The sequence below is a fragment of the Otolemur garnettii genome, unplaced genomic scaffold (genome assembly GCF_000181295.1).
Source record: "Otolemur garnettii isolate 467f Iridium unplaced genomic scaffold, OtoGar3 scaffold00009, whole genome shotgun sequence".
Taxonomy (NCBI): Eukaryota; Metazoa; Chordata; class Mammalia; order Primates; family Galagidae; genus Otolemur; species Otolemur garnettii.
The window spans coordinates 4125788-4138713 of NW_003852404.1; the positions used below are offsets into that span (position 1 = coordinate 4125788).

At 37.3% G+C, this 12926-nt stretch overlaps 1 protein-coding gene and 1 pseudogene across 1 annotated transcript in view; both read left to right on the forward strand.

Annotated features, from left to right (window-relative positions):
* LOC105886418 overlaps nucleotides 1-12926 on the forward strand; it is a 98415-nt pseudogene that overhangs the window by 72004 nt on the left and 13485 nt on the right.
* Nucleotides 1-12926, forward strand: part of EIF4G3 (eukaryotic translation initiation factor 4 gamma 3) — a gene marked incomplete at its 3' end in the record, with an annotated part of 304720 nt that overhangs the window by 55142 nt on the left and 236652 nt on the right. The window contains exon 2 of the mRNA XM_023509712.1: nucleotides 544-619. The remainder of the gene's footprint in view (nucleotides 1-543; nucleotides 620-12926) is intronic.

Sequence of the window (12926 nt, forward strand, 5' to 3'; positions counted from 1 at the left end):
CACCATATCCTTTTGAGCCACAGGTGCTGCCCAGTGAAATATTTTAAATTCAGTTTTGCTGGCTAGCCTTTTTTTAAAAAATGGGGAGATGATGGGTACATATTGGGGAAAGTAGTAGATGAAATAGAAAAAGGAGGAAACAATTGTCCATTTCTGTATAGTTAGCAAGACATACTGGGGCCTTTGTCAGTAATTTCCATTTAATACATTAGTCTTCCTGAAATTCTGCTTATACTTTCTTACTTTATTCTACATGCTCTGATCATGGACCTAAAGTTTGGAGACATGTTGAATAATTTTGTTTGTTTTGAGTTTCCATGGAATGTTCATCATGGGAATCACTTTTGGTAAGATTATTTAGTTACGTTAGGAAATTTGAAATTCTTCATTTTTAAATGTCAGTAGAGAAGTAAGATAATTGGATGCATCTCAATAATTGGATGCAGAAGCTTGGGTCATTGGCAAAGTTTTGTGGTGATAATTTTCTCATACTGCTAAAGCAATCCATTTGTGAATTCTCTTACCCTTAACTCACTCTTCTAGAATTCCGAGAGGACCTGTGCAACAGCCTCTGGAGGATCGAATCTTCACTCCCACTGTCTCAGCAGTCTACAGCACGGTCAGTATCTGACAGATGTTTTGTTATATTGTGTGTCTGCTTTTGCACTTGAGCTCTTGGTATTACAGGCAATGTTTGTCTGATCAACACAGGATAGATTTTTGATGAAAAGTTCAACAAAATTCTGAATAGAATTAAATGTTATAGGTAAGGTGAACAGGCCCTTTCCCTATTATGTAAGAAGTAGAGGTGCACCAAACATTATGTTAAGATAGATTTATTTGTACATCTGTCCTCTCGTTTCACTTTCTGTATACTGTATCACTCTCTGACTTGTATTATGATTTTTTTTTTAGACATTGAGCTTTATTTTTTCTTTTTGGATTTTTTTCTTAAAATTTTTTGGTGTATTTACTTTTTTTTTTAAACGACAGTCACCCTGGGTCGAATGCTGTGGCATGATCATAGCTTACCGCAAGCTTAAACTCCTGGGCTCAAGGATTCTCTTGCCTCAGCCTCCCGAGTAGCTGGGACTGTAGGCACGCCCTGTGATGCCTGGCTAATTTTTCTATTTTTAAAATATTTATTTATTTATTTATGACAGAGTTTCACTGTGTTGCCCTCAGTAGAGTGCCATGGTGTCCCAGCAACCTCAGACTCTTGGGCTTAAGCGATTCTCTTGCCACAGTCTCCCAAGTAGCTGGGACTACAGGCACCCTCCACAACGCCTGGCTTTTTTTTTATTGTTGGGGATTCATTGAGGGTACAAGAAACCAGTTTACACTGATGGCATTTGTTAGGTAAAGTCCCTCTTATAATTGTGTCTTGCCCCCAAAAGGTTTGTCACACACTGAGACCCCCACTGCCCTCCTTCCTTCCCTCTCTGCTCTTCTTTTCCCCCACCCCTCCCTCCTCTCTCTCTGTCTCTCTGCTCTCCCTTCCTCCACCCCCCCCCACCATGTACTAGGTCATTAATTGTCCTTATATCAAAATTGAATACAGACGATTCATGCTTCTCCATTCTTGTGATGCTGTATTCAATCAAAATTGACTACAGAGGATTCATGTTTCTCCATTCTTGTGATGGTTTACAAGTAATGTGTTCCACTTCCATCTAGGTTAATACAAAGGATGTAAAGTCTCCATCTTTTTTAATGATTGAATAGGATTCCATGGTATACACATACCACAGCTTGTTAATCGATTCCTGGGTTGGTGGGCATTTAGGCTATTTACATATTTTGCCTTGCTGTTTTTTTCTATGCAGTTGTCATTGTTTTTTTTGCTGGCCTGGGCTCGGTTCAAACCCACCAGCCTTGGTGTATGTGGCCGGTGCCCTACCTACTGAGCTACTGGCACTGCCAATTTTTCTATTTTTAGCAGAGACAAATTCTCTTTCTTGCTCAGGCTGATCTAAAACTCCTGAGCTCAAGCCAACCTCTTGCTTTGGCTTCCTAGAGTGCTAAGATTGCAGGTCTGAGCTGTTTCAGCAGGCCTGATTTTTGCTTTTTAAAGCTACTGACGTATGGGCAGTGCCTGTGGCTCAGTGAGTAGGATGCCAGCCCCACATACTGGGAGTGGCAGGGTTGAACCCGGCCCCGGCCAAACTGCAAGCAAAAAATACTGGGGGTTGTGGTGGGCGCCTGGAGTCCCAGCTACTTGGGAGGCTGAGGCAAGAGAATTGCCTAAGCCCAAGAGCTGGAGGTTGCTGTGAGCTCTGATGCCACGGCACTCTACCGAGGGTAACAAGGTGAAACTCTGTCTCTAAAAAAAAAAAAAAAGCTACTGCCGTATTTGTAATCCTTTTATGAGTTACAAATGTGTTTATGTGTGTTATATTTTCTGCCTGTTCTGGAAGGATGAAGGATTTTAGGCAGTAAAAAATTAACCTTAAAATAAGATGGTGTTCACTTTATAATAAATTGTTTTTATTCTTAGTAATTTAAGGCACTCTTTCACTTATACAGTGTTATTGTGCACATTGTTAACTAAATGGGTAGGGTCATGGTTGACATGATTGACCAAGTGCTTTGAAGTCCCTAGTCTTCCCTTTTGTCAGCTTTAGGATTATGTATTGATTATTAGTCTCCTAGCATTTAGGCTTATTAGTATTATTTCTGTGTTGTAAAATAAAAGCTTACCCTCAATCCACCATTGGGAGCCCATATGTTAGTTTTATTGAGTTGGTTAAATTCTTTTAAAGATAGTTAAGACTCCTGGGTAATCAGTCTTCCAAAATTATTTAGTGATTTTGCTTTTTCATGTCTGGTACACAAGATTTATGCCCTGTGGTCAGCCCTTTTAGATAGGTTTTCTGCTTTCTGATTATTAAAGAAGCATCAATAGATCAACTCCACTTTTGGAATACACTCATGGTATATGTTTTAGGCTGGTTATGTTGTATTAATAACATTTGTATTAACCTAGTTTATAGAAGTTTGTCCTTAAAACATTTTTAGGGATGAGAAAAGGAGCTTATGTCATATTCTTCATTATCCGTGAGTGATTGATCATATGAACAAAAAAAACTAAGGAAATATTTTTTAAACTCTACTTAGAGCTGCATATATATGGCACATGGTAGAGGGGAAATGGCACAATTAAAGAGGCATAAGTTAATTTGAAACATATTAATTGATAACTTTCCTAGATTGGCATGCTTCTGTAAAACATAGATACTGTGAAATTTTACTGTCTTGTATACCTTTTTAAAGAGAAATCAGATATAACTGTTAATGTGTTTTTAGTATATTTGTAGAAATAAACTTAATGGGATGATAACATTGCTACAAGAAGCAGGAGTCCATATTCTAGGAGATTGGAAAACATTCCAATTTCTTATGAAAAATTTCAATTAATACTTTTAATTACTTCCTAATATATAAATTGCTCTTTAATACTGTTAAGTGTCATGATCATTTTTAGTCAGTTTACACTTTATAAATAAAGTCTTACTTGATTCTGTTACTCTATATCTTTATATAATAAGAAAATTATACTTTCAGGTCTTTATCCAAGTCACTGTTAAGTATTGTTTAGGCCAAGATATCAGTGGAGACACCTCTCCAGAGATAAATTTATCCAAAGTTGATTAATATTCCTCAGGCAGTAGTGTCTAGCCAGATATAAATCCACTTAATTATCCTATCATCTAGCACTGAATAACATTCTGCCATTTTTTTTTTTTTGCTGGGGCTGGCTTTGAACCTGCCACCACTGGCATATGGGGCCAGCACCCTACTCCTTTGAGCCACAGGTGCCACCCTGTTTGTTTTCTTTTTGAGATAGTCTCGCTCTGTTTACTGATTGAATGCTACGTCATCATAGCTCACAGCAATCTCAAGCTCTTGAGCTCAAGTGATTCTCTTGCCTCAGCCTCCTGAGTAGCTGGGACTGCCGGAGCTTGCCACAACATCCAGCTGTTTTTAGACACGGGCTCTTGCTCTTCCTCAGGCAGGTCTCTAACTCCTGAGCGCAAGTGATCCACCCACTTTAGACTCCCAGAGTGCTAGGATTACAGGTGTGAGTGACTGTGCCAGACCCGCTGTTTGTTTACAGTAGTAAATCAGTTGAACTAATTTTTTTTTTTTTTTTGAGATAAGAGTCTCACTGTGTAGCCCTCTGTAGTGTGCTCAGGCACCACATGCTCAGGTATCACAGCTCACAGCAACCTCAAACTCTTGGGCTTAAGCAATTCTCTTGCCTCTCCTTTCAAGTAGTTGGGACTAGAGGCGCCTGACACAATGCCCAACTGTTTTTTGTTGTTCTTTTTTTGGTTGTTGTTAGCAGGCCTGGGCTAGGTTTGAACCCACCAGCCTCTGTGTATGTGGCCAGAGCCCTAACCATTGTGCTATGGGCGCTGAGCTAGTTGAACTAAGTTTTTGACCTATACTTTTTTTAGGACCATTTTACTTATTTTTATTTCTCAGTTTTTCTTTTGATACATGCATTCAATGTGTGATGATCAAATTAAGGTAATTAGGATCATCTAATCACCTCAAACATTTATCATTTCTTTGTGTTGGGAACATTTCAGATTTTCTAGCTGTTGTGAAAGATGCAGTAAATTATTGTTAGTTATAGTCACCCTGCTTTGCTGTTGAACACTTAGAATTTATTCCTTCTAACTGTATTTGTGTACCTAGTAGCTGGCCTCTCTTCCTATCTCTGCCCCTCTCTATTCTTGGTTCCCAGCCTCTGGTGACTATTATTCTACTATACAATCTACTTTTTTTTAACTCCCACATATGAATGAGAATAGAAACATTTAACTTTCTATGCCTACCCTAGTTTAATTCACTTAACACAATGACTTCCAGTTGGATCTCTGTTATTGTAAAAGACAGTGCTTCATTCTTTTTACTGTTGAATAGTATTTCATTGTGTTTAGTTACCACATTTTCATTATCTATTCATTGGTTATGGACACTTAACTTCTTTCCTATCTTGGCTATTTGAATAGTGCTGCAGTAAACATGGGCATGCAACTATCTCTTATTCTTTGATATAATGATTTCCTTTCTTTTGCCTAAATATCCCATCAGTGGGAGTTATGGATCATATGTTAGATTTAGTATTTTTAGGAACCACCATACTATTTTTCTTTTCTTCTTTTATTTTATTTTATTATTATTTTTTGACAGTGTCTCACTCTTTTGCCCTGGGTAGAGTGCTATAGTGTGTCATAGCTCACAACAACCTCAAATTCTTGGACTCAAGTGATTTTTTTTTTGCCTCAGCTTCCTGAGTTGCTAGGACTACAAGTGCCTGCCACAATGCCCAGTTTTATTTTTAGTGGAGACCACTCAAGCAGTCCACTCAACTTGGCCTTCCAAAGTGCTGGAATTACAGGTGTGAGCTGCCCTGCCTGGCTGCCATACTGATTTTCATAGTGGTTGCCATAATTTACATTTCTATGAGCAGTATACCAGTGTTTTCTTTTCCTTACAAACTTTGCAAGTCCATTTCATTCTTTCTTCCTTTTTTCGTTTGAGACAGAGCATCATTTTCTTGGGTCTGGTAGAGTGCCTGACATCATAGCTCACAGCAACCTTAAACTCTTGGCTTCAGGCCATCCTCTTGCCTCAGTCTCATAAGTAGCTGGGATTAAAGGTACCCACCACAACACTTGGCTATTTTTTCGAGATGAGGTCTTGCTCTTGCTCAGGTGTTGAACTCATGAGTTCAAGTAATCCACTTACTTTGGCCTCCAAGAGTGCTAGGATTATAGGAGTGAGCCACTGTGCCTGGCTTTTTTTTTTCTTTCATTTTTTTTGGGGAGACAAGGTCTTATTGTATTACCCAGGCAGGAGTATAGGGACTTCCTCATAGCTCACTGCAACCTCAAACTCGTGGGCTCAAGCAGTCCTCTTGCCTCAGCTTCCCAGTAGCTGGGACTGTACGTACACACCACCGTGCCCAGCTATTCTTTTATAGATAAACTGTGGGTCTTGCTCAGGTTGGTCTTGAACTTCTTGGCCTCAAGCAGTCCGCCTCCCTTGTCTTCTCAGAGTCCTAGGATTACAGGTGTAAGCCACCTTGCCTGAACTGTTTTTTTTTTTTTTTTTTTAATAATAACCATTTTAACTGGAGTAAGATGATGATATTGTCATTTTGATTTCCATTTTCTTGATGATTAATGATGTTGAGCATGTTTTTGTAGCCATTTGTAGGTTTTGAGAAATGTCTATGAAGGTCATTTGCTTATTTTTAAATTAAATTATTTATTTTGCTGTTGGGTTGTACTTTTTATATATTCTGGTTATTAGCCCTTCTTTTTTTTTTTTTTTTTTGAGACAGAGCCTCAACCTATCCCCCTGTGTAGAGTACCTTGGCATCACAGCTCACAGCAACCTCCAACTCCTGGGCTCAAGCAAGTCTCCTGCCTCAGCCTCCCAAGTAGCTGGGACCACAGGTGCCCGCCACAGCGCCTGGCCATTTTTTTTTGGGTTGCAGCCATCATTGTTGTTTGGTGGGCCTGGGCTGGATTCGAACCTGCCACCTTATGTGTATGTGGCTGGCGCCTTAGCCACTTGAGCCACAGGTGCCGAGCCTATTAGCCCTTCTTAGGTGAATACTTTGCAGATATTTTCACATATTTTGTATGTTGTCTTTTCTTTTTTTCTTTTTTTTGATACAGAGTCTCACTATGTTGCCATTGGTAGAATGCTGTGGCGTCACAGCTCACAGCAACCTCCATGTAGCTCTTGGGCTTAATCGATTTGCTTGCCTCAGCTTCCCAAGTAGCTGGGACTGCAGGCTCCCACCACGATTCCTGGCTATTTTTTGTTGCAGTTGTCATTGTTGTTTAGCAGGCCTAGGCCAGTTTCGAACCTGCCTCCCTTAGTGTATGTGGTTGGTGCCCTAAGCACTGAGCTAGGAGCACCGAGCCTAGGTAGTCTTTTCTCTCTGTTGTTTCCGTTGCTGTGTATAAATTTTTTTAGCTTAATGTAATCTTATCTGTTCTATTTTTGTTTTTGTTTTATGCTTTTTTGGCTTTATCCAAAATATCTTTTTTCATACCCAGGCTCTGAAGTGGTTCCCCAGTGTTTTGTCTTCTAGTAGTTTCATGGTTTGGGGGTTTTATGTTTAAGTCTTTATTCATTTTGTTATTTCTTTGTAAGAGACAGCGTCTTACTCTGTTGCCCAGGCTAAGAGTGGAGTGGTATAACCATAGCTCACTAAAACCTACTTGAAATACTGGACTCAAGTGATGCTCTGGCTAGGCCCCTCAAGTAACTGGAATTACAAGTTCATACTGCCCTGCATGGCTAATTAAGAAAAACTTTTTTTTTTTTTTTGGTAAAATAGTCTTACTCTGTTGCCCTGGGTAGAATGCCATGGTATTGTAGGTCACAGCAACCTCAGACTCTTAGACTCAAGCGATCTTCTTTCTTCAGACTCCCAAGTAGGTGGTCCTATAGGCACCTGAAACATTATTTGGCTAGTTTGTCTATTTTTATTAGAGATAGGATCTCACTCTTGCTCAGGCTGGTCTTGAACTCCTGAGCTCAGGCAATCCACCTGTCTCAGCCTCCCAGAGTGGTGGAATTACAGGTGTGAGTCACTATGCCTGGCCCTAATTTTTTTTTTTTTTTTTTTTAAGGGATGGGATCTGGCTCTGTTAGTCAGGCTGGTCTTGAACTTTGGGCCTTACAGAGTCCTCTTACCTTGACTTTTCAAAGTCCTGGAATTATAGGCATAAGCTACTATGCATAGCTCATTTTGATTTGATTTTTGTATATGGTGAGAAATAGAAGCCTAGTTTCAGTTTTCTGCGTTTGGATACCCATTTTCCAGCAGCATTTGTTGAAGAAACTGTCCTTTCATCAGTGCATGTTCTTGATGCCTTTGTAAAAAATGAGTTGGCTGTAAATACATGATTTTATTTCAATTTTATTTCTTGGCTCTCTGTTCTCTTCTGTTGGACTTTGCTTCTGTTCTTATGCTGGTACCATGTTGTTTTGGTTAGTATAGCTTTGTAGAATATTTTGAAGTCAAATAGTTAGATGCCTCTAACTTCATTCTCTTTGCTTAGTATGCTTTGGTTATTTGGTGTCTTCTGTGGCTCCATGTGAATTTTAGGATTTCTTTTGATTTCTGTGAAGAATGATTTTGGTATTTTGATCAGGATTACAGTTTTGATTTTTCCGCTTGTTAGAAATGTCTAAAAAAACCCCATTGACTTGTACATGTTATAAAAAATAAGTGAAAACTACATGGTATGTGAAAAGCTGTTTAAGAAAAAGGAAAAATGGCTTGATGCCTGTAGCACAGTGATTACTGCCAACTACATATACTGAGGTTGGCAGGTTCGAACCCATCCCGGGCCTGTGAAACAACAATGACAACTAAAAAAACAAAAAAAGCCAATAATGACAGCTGCAACAATAACAAAAGTAGCTGACGTTGTGGCAGGTTCCTATAATCTCAGCTACTTGGGAGGCTGAGGCAAGAAAATCGCCTAAACCCAAGAGTTTGAGGTTGCTGTGAGCTGTGACTATGTAGCTGTGAGTAGTTGAGATAACAAATGTGCACCACCTTATCCAACTCACAAATTTAAATTTAAAAAAAGAAAAGAAAAAGGAAAAAAGGAAATGTCTTTGGAAATGTAAAGAATCAAATAGTTTTTTTTTTTTTTTAACTGTTTTTTTGGTCTTGTTTTTTAGAGACAGGGTCTCACTCTGTTGCCCAGAATAGAGTGCAGTGGTGCCATTAGCCTTCCACTTTGGTCTCCCAAAGTGTAAGGATTACAAGCATAAGCCACTGTGCCCGGCTAAGAGAATTTCTTTAAAGTATATTAAGCATAAAAGTGACTGCCAGTGTTTTAAGAATTAGAAAAATGTTTTAGAGCTGGAGTGATTTCTGTGTGTTGCCCCAACTCCTGGGCTTAGACAATCCTTCTGCCACCTCTCTCTCCTGAGTAGTTGAGATTACAAATGGGCGCCACCTTATCCAACTCACAAATTTAAATTTAGGTTCTTTTATATCAAAAAGCAAAAGTTAATTATCATGTAAAAATTTCAGTAAACAGACAAATAAGCTTTGTTAGTAATTCCTGGGTGTTTACTAATGAATCTTTTTACAATATCCAGTTACTCCTAATAAACGGGTTAGAGGGCTTTTGGTAGTGTAGTCAGCTTCATGATATTACTTCTTCCAATCCATGAACACGAAACGTTTTTCATATTTTTAGTTATTTTTCAGTTTCTTTCATTAGTGTTTTATTATTCTCCTAGTAGAGATCTCTCACTTTCCAGGTAATTTATTCTTAGGCATTTTATTTAGTCTTTTGTAGATGTTGTAAATGGAATTGCTTTTTAAAAATTTCTTCCTTCTCTAGTTGGATGTTGGTGTATAGAAGTGTTATTGCTTTGTGGATATTAACTTTATATCCTGCAACTTTACTGAACTTAGGGAATTTAAGACTTTGGTAAAGCTTTTAGAATTTTCTGTTAATAAGATTATGTTGCATGCAAAGAGGGACAGTTTGACTTTGTCTTTTTCAATTTCTATGCTCTATTTATTTAGTGTTTTTAATGCCATATCTTCCAGAAGAGAATATGTTCTTTATTTCTGTCCCTTGTCTAATTGCGGTGGCTAGGACTTCCGGTACAGTGTGGAGTAAAGGTGACGAGAGTTGTTATCCTTTTCTCGGTCCACTTCTAGAGCAAAAGCTGTCAACCTTTTTCTGTTTAACATAAGGTGTGGGTTTGTCATTTAATGTACTTTTATTATGTTGAGGTGTGCTCCTTCACTATACAATTTAAGTTTGTGTTTTTTTTTTTTTTTTTTTTTTTTTTGAGACATGATCTTACTATTTGCCCTGGTCAGAGTACAGAGGTATCTTTAGAGCTCACTGCAACATAAAACTTCTAGGCTCAAGAGATCCTTCTGCTGCAGCCTCCCAAGTACCTGGGACCACCATGCCTCACGAATTTATTTTTGGTACAGAGAGTTTCACTCTTGCTCAGGCTGATCTCAAACTTACAAGCTTAAGCAGTCTTCCTGCCTTGACCTCACAGAGTGCTAGGATTACAGGCTTAAGCCACTACGCTTAGGGTTTGTTTTCCTTTAATTGTGAAGGGATGTTCAGTTTTTATCAAGGGCTTTTTCTGCATTTATTGAGTTGATCGTATGATTTTTGTCCATTCTGTTGATGTGATATATCATGTTTATTGATTTTCCTATGTCAAACCATTTTTATAGCCTTGTGATAAATCCTACTTGATCACAGGGAGTGGATTTTTTAATATTCTAATAGGTTTTGTTGGCTAGCATTTTGTTGAGGACTTTTACATCAGTTATAGTGACCTACAGTTGATTCTTGTTTTTTTTTTTCTCCTGTGTCCTGGTCCTTGTCTGATATTTGGATTAGGAGGGTAATGATGCATTTGTAGAATGAGTTTGGAAGAATTTGTTAAGAATTTGCAGGGAATTGATACTTAACCCTTCTTGAAATGTTTGGCAGAATCCAGCAGTGATGTTATCAGATTCTGGTGTTTCCTTTGATAAAAGAGTTTTTATTACTGATTCAATCATATTTTTTGTTTTTGGTCTGTTAAGCTTTTCTGTTTCTTCTTGGTTCAGTCTTGGTATGTTGTATAGGAATTTGTCCATTTTTGTTAGGTGTTCTAGTTTATTAGTATGTAATTGTTCATAGTAGTCTATAATGATTTTTTTATATTTCTACGGTATTAGTTGTAGTGTGTCCTTTTGTGTTTTTGATTTTATTTATTTTGGACATTTTTCTTGGCTAGCCTAGCTAGTAGTTTGTTGATATTGTTTATCTTTTCAAAAAAACAAGTTATCTTTTTATTGATCTTTTGTATTTTTTAAGTTTCAATTTTACTTTTTTTTAAATTTCAGGTTAATGTGAGGGTACAAACAACCTGGTCAAAATACTTCATTTTGTTACGTAGAGTCCCTCTTCCTGTTATGTCAGTCATACTACCTTTAATCTGATATTTATTACTTATTTTTTGCAAATTTTGGTTTTAATTAGTTCTTCTCTCCTTCCCTGAGGTGTACATCATTTGGTTGTGTATTTGAAATTTTTCTACTTGTAAGATGTATGCGTGTGTTATTATAAAACCTTTCATATTGCTTTCCTTGTATGTCATAGTTTTTTTGTATGTTATATTTCTATTTTATTTGTCTCAAGAAATGTTTAAATTTACTACTTAATTTCTTCATTGACCCATTGGTTATTCAGGAGCATGTGGTTTAATTTCCATGTATTTGTATAGTTTATAAAGATAACTTGATATGATTTTAGTTCTTTTAAATTTATTGAGACTTGTTTTGTGGCCTAACTTGTGGTCTATCCTGTAGAAGGTTCCGTATACTAATGAAAACAATGTATATTCTATAGCCATTGGATGAAATGTTTTATATCTGTCTTGTTAGATGGTTTAAAATCTGGTTTACAGCTGGGTGGGGTGGCTCACACCTATAATTATAGCACTATAGGAGGCCAAGGCAGGAGTATTGCTTGAGCTTAGGAGTTCAAGACCAGCCTGAGCAAGAGCTGAGACCCTGTCTCTACTAAAAATAGAAGTAATTAACCAGGTGTTGTGGCAAGTGCCTGTAGGCCCAGCTACTTGGGTTATTGAGGCAGGAGGATTGCTTGAACCCAGGAGTTTGAGGTTGCTGTGAGCTGGGCTAAGGCTATACCACTCTAACCTGGGCAATAGAGTGAGACTCTGTCTCAACAAAACATGCAGTCTGAATCCTAGGTTTCTTCTTTGATTTTCTCTCTGGATAATCTGTCTGTGTAATGCTAAGAGTGGGATGTTGAAGTCCCCAAAATTATTTTATCATAATTTATCTCTCCCTTTAGATCAAATAATTTTTGCATTTAATATATATGTTCTGTCTATCGTTGGGTGCATATATACAGAGGATGCAAAAAAAGTATGCATAGTTTAAGAAAGGAAAAAACTGTATTGAATTTGTAATGCTCAAGTCATGTTTGACTTCTTTAATTACACAAGGTGCTGAATGTGACTTGTATTCATTTTTTGCTATTGGTATATATTGAGTGCTACAATTTTTAATACTGTTTCCTTTCTTAAAATGTGTTTTTTTGGCATCCTCTTTGTTTAAGTTGTTATATCCTTTTTTGGTTTATGTCTTTCTATAATGGCTTTCTCTGATTCTTTTTATTTTTGACTTATACTTTGTTTTATTTGACTCATGCTTGGTTTTGGTTTTTGTTTGCTTGGAGTGTATCTTTCCATCTCTTTACTTCCAGTGTATGTGTGTCTTTATAGGTAAAGTGGGTTTCTTATAGGCAGCGTATAATTGGGTTATCCGTTTTTTATTATTTTTATTTTTTTTTATTTTTGTTGTTGGAGTTTGGCCAGAGCTGGGTTTGAACTCACCACCCTTGGTATATGGGGCCGGGGCCCTACTCACTGAACCACAGGCGCCACCCATTGAGTTATTAGTTTCAAAATTTATTCAGCCAGTTTATGGTTTTTAAGTAGGAAATCTAATCCATTTACATTCAATGTTATTTTTGATGTGTATTTAACTCCTTTGCTTTGTTAATTATTTCTAGTTGTTTTGTATATTTTTTGATCCTTCCTTCCCATCTTACTATCATTGCACTTTGGTGTTTTCTGTAATGATAAAGTTTTATTTTATACTTTTTACTTTTCTATGTATCTGCCTTAGTAGTGAGTTTAACATTTTTTTGTGTTCCATGATGGTGATTGTTGTCTTTGGGCCTCTAGTCCTTTTTTTAAAAACAGCTTTATAGAGGTATATATATATACCTGTGTATTTTTATTTATATATACCTGTATTTTTATTTATATATACCTGTATTTTTATTTATATATACCTGTGTATTTTTATTTAT